Genomic DNA, 10,336 nt, shown 5'->3' with positions numbered 1-10,336 from the left:
GTTAAAGGAAGAATCTTCAGTCGAAATATTGTCGATGGAATTTTATGGATTGAGGTGAATTGGGATCACCCATGAGTATGTGCATGATGGATTTATGCAATGAATGATGGCTTTGAAACGACTCTTAGCATATTTGAGGATAAACGTATGTTTAAGTGTCACAACCCGAATTTCCCACCGTGGGGACCGTGATGGCGCCTAACATTGTACCCGCTAGGCAAGCCAACATTTCAAAATATCCTACCTTTTTCCTTTATCTTTCAAATATTTAATACTTAACAAAATAAACCAGTGGAAATATATGCGGAAGAAAACAGTTTAAAAGATTAACTTTATGAAATAATAAAAATCAAAATAACATCCACCCAGAACTGGTGTCACAACTCACGAACCGTCTAAGATTACTACAAATAAATGTCTAAACGAAAAGTTTACATCTGTCTTGAAAGTAGATAAAATAGAAAATGAAATGGGATAGAACACGCCAAGGCTTGCAGACACCTACAGGACTACCTTAGATCTCCGGTACGCAGTGATGGCAACCGACCTTATGATCAGCCACTAGCTCTAAAATCTGCACAGAAAGTGCAGAGTGCAATATCAGTACAACCGACCCCATGTACTGGTAAGTGCCGAGTCTAACCTTGAAGAATTAGTGATGAAGCTACGGCGGGGCATAAAACAATTACAACCAGTAACAGTTTATACTAAACAGAAAGGAAATATAGAATGTAATAAAGCAATAACTGGCATTAAATAAATCCGGAACCCAACTGTTCTACTAGTATTCAGATATAACCAATCCTTAAGGGTATTTCAACATCAAAATAACTGACCTCAACAGATATGAACACATAACAATAACTGATGCGGCGGGCATCTTCATCCCATCATATAAACAACAACAGTATCAATATTCACCCCTATTCCTCCTTGTTGCGGCGTGCAACCCGATCCCACCTATCCATCCTTATTACTCCTCAACACATATTACCCTTATTCCACCTGTTGCGACGCGCAACCCAATCCCACTTGTCCACCCTTATTACTCCTTTTGCGGCATGCAACTTGATCCCAACAGACAATCACATTCTCCCTTATTCCTCCTATTGTGGCGCACAACCCGATCCCAATATATAAATCAAAACCAATCACAAAAATAAAGACAAGTGTTTCACAGATTAATTCAAATCCTCGAATATACATATACCTCAACCCACACAACGGAATATCACTACGACTATGAAACTTCACTAGTGTAAACTACTCAGCGAAACCAACCAAGGTGTACCATAAAGTGCCAACAAGACAATATAAGTCAACGATGTAATAAAGCAAAACCATGAAACAATTAGATACTTCAATAAAGAGAGCAACCGTCAATATGAAGCAATTAGGCATGGTAACATTTATGAGCAAGTAGCAATTAAGACATAGAAACAGTTATAAGCAAGTAGCAATTAAGAAAAGAAATAGTATAATAGGAAATGGGGAAGGGAATAAACTAAAAATGGTAATTTCGTGGCGCATAGGTACTCGTCACCACACCTATATGCCATACACATGAAATTTCACATAGCAAATAAGTCGGGAATTCCTATTTCCTCAAGTCAAGGTTAGACCAAATACTTACCTCAAGCCAACGGGTAGTTCAACACACAATCACCGCTTTACCTCTCGATTCCACCACCAATTCACTCGTATTTAGTCATAATTAACTCAATAACATCAATAAATGCTAAATAATTCAACTCCAATGCATAATTAAAGGTTTTCTACCATTTTTCCCAAAAAGTCAAAAATCGACCCCGAGCCCGCTTGGTCAAAACTCAAAGTTCGGACCAAAACACGATTATCCATTCACCCCCGATCCCAGATATGCAATTAATTTTGGAATCCGACCTCAATTTGAGGTCTAATTCCCCAAATTTCGAAATTCCCAAATTCCACCCAAAAACACCCAATTTCCCATGAAAGATTTTGTGATGAAATTTTGCAAAAAGATGAGATAGATTGAAAGAGTTGAGTTAGAAATCACTTACCTATGATTTGGAGAAGTTTGGGTCATTGGAAAATCGCCTAGGGAGGTTTAGGGTTTGAGAGATTTGAAAAATGGGTGAAAATCCCGTCTAAGTTATGATTTACACAGTCGCAGATATCGCATTTGCGATAACAGGTTCGCAAATGCGACCAAAGCACCGCAAATGCGAAGCTTGGCCTGAGTAACTGCCTTCGCAAATGCGAGCTATTTTTTGCAAATGCGGTGGCTGTTGGAGTCGCAAGTGCGACGATGAGCTTCGCAAATGCGAAGGTCCCCCTCCCTTCCCTCTGATCGCAAATGCGGTGAAACTTCACAAATGTGATGCTCGCATTTGTCAGCCAGACTTCGCAATTGTGAAGTCTGCATATCTACAACACAACCGCTAATTCTTTAAGTCTCAAAACACTTTGTGGCCTATCCAAAACTCACCTGAGCCCTCGGAGCTCTAAACCAAACATGCACACAAGTCTAAAAATATCATACGAACTTGCTCGTGCAATGAAATCTCCAAAATAACATCTCAAACAACAAATTTAGCACCAAAACTCATGAAATTTTCAATATAGTTTTAAACTTCTTATTTTCTCAACCAATGGTCCAAATCACGTCAAATTACTTTTGTTTTCCACCAAATTTTACAGATAGGGCCTAAATACCATAACGGTCTTGTGTCGGGCTCCAAAATCAAAATACGGGACCAATACTAACAAGATGAAATCTATTTAGGTTTTTAAAAACCATTACATTTTTAGTTAAACAATTTTCTTCACAAATTCATTTCTCGGGCTAGGGACCTCGAAATTCGATTTCGGGCATACGCCCAAGTCTCATATTTTACTATGGACCCTTCGGGACCATCGGAACACGGGTTCGGGTCCTTTTACCCAAAATGATAACCGAAGTCAACTAAAATCATCTTTTAAGCCAAAAATCATTATTTCTCAAATTTTTCATACAAAAGCTTTCCGGTATCGCGGTCAGACTGCGCACACAAATCGAGAAAAGATAAAACGAGGCTTTTAAGGCCTCAGAACATGGAAACAAATTCTAAAACAAAATATGACCTTTTGGGTCATCACATTCTCCACCTCTAAAACAATCGTTCATCCTTGAACGAACATAGAAAAGTAGTTGAGTCGGTGAAAAGATGTGGATATCGGCTACGGATATCGAACTCAGACTCCCAGGTAGCTTCCTTAATAGGCTGACCTCTCCACTACGCACGAATCGACGGATAACTATTTGATCTCAACTGACGAACCTGCCGATATAGAATAGCTACCGGCTCCTCCTCATAGGTCAAATATCTGTCCAACTAGATAGTGCTGAAGTCTAACATGTGGGATGGATTGTCGTGATACTTCCGAAGCATGGGCACATGAAACACTGGATGCACAGCTGATAAACCCGATGGCAACGCAAGTCTGTAAGCCACCTCTCCCACATGATCAAGGATCTCAAAACGTCCGATGAACCTAGGGCGTAGCTTGCCCTTCTTCCCAAATCTCATCACACCCTTCATGGGCGACACCCGAAGAAACACTCGCTCTCCGACCATGAATGCCACATCACAAACCTTATGGTCGGCGTAACTCTTTTGCCTAGACTGAGTTGCACGAAGCTTATCTTAAATGATCTTAACCTTTTCCAAGGCATCCTGAACTAAATCTATACCCAACAACTGAGCCTCTCCCGGCTAAAACCACCCAACCGGCGATCGACACCATCTCCATATAGTTCCTCATAAGGGGCCATATGAATGCTCGACTGGTAGGTGTTGTTGTAAGCAAACTCTGCGAATGGCAAGAACTGATCCCAAGAACCTCTAAAGTCAATAAACATGCCTAGAGCATATCCTCCCAAATCTGAATAGTACGCTCGGACTGTCCATCTGTTTGAGGATGAAATGTTGTACTCAACTCGACCTGCGTACCCAACTCATACTGTACTGCCCTACAGAAGTGTGAGGTAAACTGCTTACCTCAGTCAGAAATGATAGACATGGGCACACCATGAAGACGAACGATCTTACGGATATAGATATCTGCCAACCGCTCCGAAGAATAGAAAACTACCACAGGAATGAAATGCACTGACTTAGTCAGCCTATCTACAATAACCCACACTGCGTCGAACTTCCTCTGATACCGTGGGAGTCTAACAACAAAGTCCATAGTGAAACGTTCCCAATTCCACTCAAGAATCTCAATCTTCTGAAGAAAATCACCAGGTCTCTGATGCTCGTACTTTACCTGCTAACAATTCAAACACCGAGATACATATGCAACAATATCCTTCTTCATTATCCTCCACCAATAATGTTGCCACAAATCCTGATACATCCTAGCGGCGCCCAGATGAATAGAATACCGGGAACTATAGGGCTCCTCTAGAATCAGCTCACGAAGTCCATCCACATTCGGCACACAACCACGACCATGCATCCTCAAGACTCCATCATCTCCAACTGTAACTTGCTTGGCACCACTGTGAAGCATTGTGTCCCTAAGGACAAGCAAATAAGGGTCATCATACTACTGATCTCTGATACACTCAAATAATGAAGACTGAGCGACTGTGGAAGCTAAAACACAACTGGGCTCAGAAACATCCAACCTCACGAACTGATTGGCTAAAGCCTAAACATCAAAAGCAAGCAGTCTCTCACCGACCGGAATATACGCAATGCTGCCCATACTGGCTGACTTCCTACTTAAAGCATCGGCCACAACGTTGGCCTTCCTTAGATGATACAAGATGGTGATATCATAGTCTTTCAATAGCTTCAATGTAGGGCCCTGTGAAAATTTTTGCTCAAAACCCGAGATCTCGTAGTGACAAGTTAGGAACATGTGTTAGAAATTCGTAAAAGTTCTTCGCGGAGAGCTTGCGAGCTGCGGTTCGGACCCTTTGGATTGGTCGGTGCATTAAAAAGTTAAGGAAAATGTTTTTCAGAAGGGTGCATTTCTGCGGCTCATTATGCGACCGCATAACAGCAATGCAGGCTGCATATCTACCGCAGAGTGAGATAGTATGTTGGCTAAATTTGAGGTCAGCTATGCGACCAATCATACGAACGCATAATCAATATGGGGGCCGCATAGTCATCGCATAATCTCCTTGGAATTTTTGTGAGAAGAAGTTCTACGGTGCATTATGTGACCGCAGAACAGGTATGTAGACTGCATTCTTGTCGCATACCTAAGCAGTTTATTCAGGTTTCTGGGGCCATTTTTGCGGTCCCTTTTGCAGGCCGCATGTCAATTATGCGATCGCAGATTTGTGTCGGGGCTCCTAATTTCTAATTTTCTGACCTGACCCCATGTCGATATATTATATGCTACCCTTCATTTTAGGCAATTTTTTTATGCATTTAGAGAGAGAGAGAGAGAGAGGGTCCTAGAGGGAGAAGGGGTTCTTCATCACATTTCTCCTAAGATCTTGCTTAAACCTTGAAGATTTGTCAAGAAAGGCACCTAGGTCTTCTTCCTAAAAGGTAAGATTATATAACCGCAGCTCTTAATTACTAGATATAACAAGGATAGACCATTATAAGGGTAATCCATGAGGATGGTGGTGGATATCTTGCATGCATGAGTTCTTAAAGTATTTGGTGAGGTTTTGAGCTAAGGATGGGATGAGGGATGGTAGGATCTTTCACAAATAGTTTTAAAAGCATAACGCCCACTTAGTATTTGAAAATATGCTAAAATGAGCTAGAACTATGATCACCCCTCTAATTTGTGGTTCGATTTGTCATATTCCTAAGAGATTGATGTTGCTAAGAGTCTCGGAGTATAGTAGGACATAAGGAAAGCTCAATCGAAATATGTAGGCTAAACTTTCTCTCTCGGAAGTGAATTCCATATTGTTTTGTAAGTTTAAGTGTGGTTTGTCTACCAAAGTGGTATAGCCTTGAGTCATATTTTAAATGAAGGTTAGTATACTAATCGGGTGAGAAGAATTCGATCTGTTTAATGCTCCTGGTTTCTTTTATGTGTACTAAATGCCTTGATTGAATGTGCCTATTTGTTGATAAACTGTAAAGATGTTTAGAAATGAATCGAATGAGAAAATGTGAAACAATTATGAAATAAGCCTCGACTCAACTCTTATGAACTAACTTCAAAAATAGAATGGCCTAAAGGCCTTGTACCTGAACTATGCCCATAAGTGGTTGTTTTAGATAATGCTTTGCCTTATAAATACATTCAATTTAATGTTAGTTCTTACACATTCCAATGTTGAAATTGTGCATTTGTCATGATGGAAAAAAGGGTAATTCAAGGATAATTGAGGTGATTGCTTGCTTATAACTTCAATGTGTATTTCAATTGTTGGTTGGCATGTTCCCCTTTGGGAAGAATCATTTGTGTTTGATGATTTTATTACTATTGACTCGAAAATATATGATACACGGAATATTTGGTACATTGATATTGGTTGGTGATCCTTGGAAATAAAGGAGATGGAAAATGTGGAAAACCAAATGCGGCCTTCGTGCCATGAAAAAGATGAACCTTGTGAAAGGCCCAGAAGGCCAAAGAAATATTGTTATCGAGAGAGATTGAGGACATTAATAAAAACTATAAAATGTGAGAGGTATTGAGGTAAACATGGTTGTGTTTATGCTATATTTGTATACTTGTATTTATACTACAATTGTGTGCAATATCAAATCAAATCAAAGATGTTTTTGGGAGTATCATTAGCAAAACCGAGGAAGGGTGGGTCATAAGGCTCACGCCTGAAACTACATGTGTTGGTGTAGGGATGGATCGTGGTTTATTCCCATTAATTGGGATGAACTTGGTAATATTTGTAAATTGGTAATGCCAACCCACACGGCATATGTGGGAAGGCAGCCTAGCCGATCCGGTCGTGATCGGACGCCATGCCGCACACATGGTGGTATTGTGCTGGGAATCAAAAAACTGGAAATTGTGATTGTGGTACATGTCCCCAAAGGGACGACCTAGCCGATCGAGTCGTGATCAGACTCCGTGCTAACAAAGACGGTGGTATAAATCATATCGGTGCTAATGATTTCCCAACCAAATATTATATGTATTATTTTTGTAAACTAGAAGACTTACATGTTTCAATTGGATGCTAGTATATTGTTGATTTTGACTTACTGATTTGTGGTTTCTTGGATTGTATGGTTATTCTATTCTGAAAGAGGACTTTTAGCCTTACATACTAGTGTTATTCGACGGTGCTAACGTCCCTTTTGCCGGGGGCGCTGTATCGTTTAATGATACAGGTGGTTCCATAGCGGGCAGCACCGGCCAGTGATAGCGGTACTCTCTTCCCAGCAGTCTTGGTGAGCCCCACTCCATACCGGGGTCATGTCATGTATCTTTTGTTCATTTTCTCATCACGTTTTGAGGTATAGACGGAGCCTTGTTGTCGGCGTTTACCTATTACTCTTCTATTGTATTTAGAGGCTCGGTAGACTGTTTGTGGGTGGTGGTTGATGTTGGGAGTCTAGACTAGAAAAGTTGGTACTTGATAAGCATGTTTTACATTAAACTTGTAAACTTGTAATATTTTGTAAACTATGAATGAAGTCATTAACGGAAATGAAATGAAAGTTGCTAGTGGAAGATTGCTTAGTGTTTTGATAAATGGTATAACATTCCCTCTTTATTCATGAACTAGCTTGGGTGGAATGAAATCTAACAGGCTTGCTTAGTCGGGTTTACTCGGTTGAGCGTCGGTCGTGTTCCACAATTCTTGGGGCGTGACATTCAACCACCATCTCCGCCTCAAATTTAGCTCCTTCTTCTTGAACAAATACTGTAAACTCTTATGATCCGTGAATGTCTCACATGACACGCCATATAAATAATGCCTCCAAATCTTCAGCGCGTGAATAATGACTGCTAGCTCCAAATCATGAAGTGGGTAATTCTTCTCGTGAATCTTCAACTGCCGCGAAGCATATGCAATAACCTTGCCATTCTGCATCAACACCGCACCAAGTCCAATACGAGATGTGTCACAATAAATTGTATATGGCCCTGAACCTGTGGGCAACACCAACACTGGAGTCGTAGTCAAAGTTGACCTGAGCTTCTGAAAGCTTGCCTCACACTCGTCCGACCACCTGAACTGGGCACCAATCTGGGTCAACCTAGTCATCGGGGCTACAATAGATGAAAAACCCTCCACAAACCGACGGTAATAACCCGCCAAACCCAAGAAACTCTGGATCTCTGTAGCTAATGTGGGTCTAGGCTAGTCCTTGACTACCTCAATCTTTTTAGGATCCACCTGAATACCCTTTGATGATACAACTTGACCCAAAAATGCAACTAAACTCAACCAAAACTCACATTTCGAAAACTTTGCATACAACTAACTGTCTCTCAGAGTCTGAAGAATGACTCGAAGATGTTGCTCATGCTCCTCTCAGCTACGGGAGTAGATCAAAATATCATTAATGAAGACAATCACAAAGGAATCCAAATAAGGCTTGAACACTCGGTTCATCAAATCCATAAACGTTGCTAGGGCATTTGTCAACCCAAATGACATCACTAAGAATTCATAATGCCCATACCGAGTCCGAAAAGTTGTATTAGGGACATCGGATACCCTAATCCTCAACTGATGGTAGCTAGATCTCAAATCAATCTTCCAAAATACCTTGGCACCTTGAAGCTGATCAAACTAATCATCAATACTCGGCAGTGGATACTTGTTCTTAATGTTGACTTTGTTCAACTATCGATAATCTATACACATCCTCATCGACCCATCCTTCTTCTTAACAAACAATACCGGCGCACCTCAAGGCGAGACACTAGGTCTAGTAAAGCCCTTATCAAGCAAATCTTGCAGCTGCTCCTTCAATTCTTCCAACTCTGGTGGGGCCATATGATACGCGAAATAGAAATGAGTTGAGTGCCCGAAGCCAAATCAATGCAAAAGTCAATATCCCTGTTGGGTGGCATCCCCGGCAGGTCTGCAGGAAATACCTCTGGAAACTCCTGAAAAACTGGCACAGAATCCATAGAAGGAACCTCAGCACTAGAATCACGAACATAACCCAAATAAGCCAAACATCCCTTCTCGACCATACGTCGAGCCTTCATATAAGAGATAACCATGCTGGTATAATGACCAAGAGTCCCTCTCCACTCCAATCGAGGCAACCCCGGTAAAGCTAAGGTCACGATCTTGGCGTGACAATCCAATATGGCATGATAAGGCGACAACCAATCCATCCCCAAAATAACATCAAAGTCAACCAGTTGAGAAGTAGGTGATCTATACTAGTCTCAAGACCCCCAATAACAACCATACATGAATGATAGACACGATCTACTATAATAGAATCACCCACCGATATGGAAATATATACGGGAGCACTCAAAGAATCATGAGGCACAACCAAACATGAAGCAAAATATGAAGACACATAGGAGTATGTAGACCCTGGATCAAACAAAACTGAAGTATCTCTACTATAAACCAAATAGTACCTATGATAATAGCATCAGAGGACTCAGCCTCAGGCCTGGCTGGGAAAGCATAACATTGGGGATGGGCCCTACCACCCTGAACTATATATCTGGGACAGCCTCCTGCTTGCTGGCATCCACCTCTAGCAGCTTGGCCTCCACCTCTAATGGTCTGACCTCCACCTCTAGCGGGCTGACCCCTACCTCTGGCTCTCTGACCCCTACCTCTAGTTGGATGGGCAGGCGATGCCGGAATCATGGCACGAGAACTCTGCTGTTACGACCGGACACCCACTAATCTCGGATAAGCCCTATGAATATGACCATACTCACCGCACTCAAAACATCCATTTGAATACTACAGCTGAGAAAACTGAGACTGACCTTGGCGGGTTAGCTGACCACGATAATAGCTCTGAAGAGGAGGTGCTCTAATAGGAGCTGGCGGTGCACTATGAGCTGGCTGTCCTGAAGGAGGTACATAAGGACCACGACCCCCTGAAGCTCCATGAGATGCCTGAAGTGCTGACTGAAACGGTCTGGGGTAATGGTCCCTACCAAAAGAATCTCTGCCTCCAGACGAGGCACCACTGAACCTACCCAAATGACGAGGCCTCTTGTCAGACCCCTGACCACTCCCCTGAGATAGAACTGCCTCAACTCGTTGGGCCACATTAGCCGCATCCTGGAAAGAAATCTCGCTCCATATCTCCTTATCCATCTACAATCTGATAGGCTGAGCGAGTCCCTCGATAAACCTCATCACCCTCTCCCTCTCGATGGGAAGTATAAGAGGAGTATGACGGGCCAAGTCAATAAATTT

Source organism: Nicotiana sylvestris, chromosome 12 (genome assembly GCF_000393655.2).
Source record: "Nicotiana sylvestris chromosome 12, ASM39365v2, whole genome shotgun sequence".
NCBI lineage: Eukaryota > Viridiplantae > Streptophyta > Magnoliopsida > Solanales > Solanaceae > Nicotiana > Nicotiana sylvestris.
The sequence above is the reverse complement of the archived record's forward strand: the minus strand, read 5'-3'. Positions refer to the sequence as shown.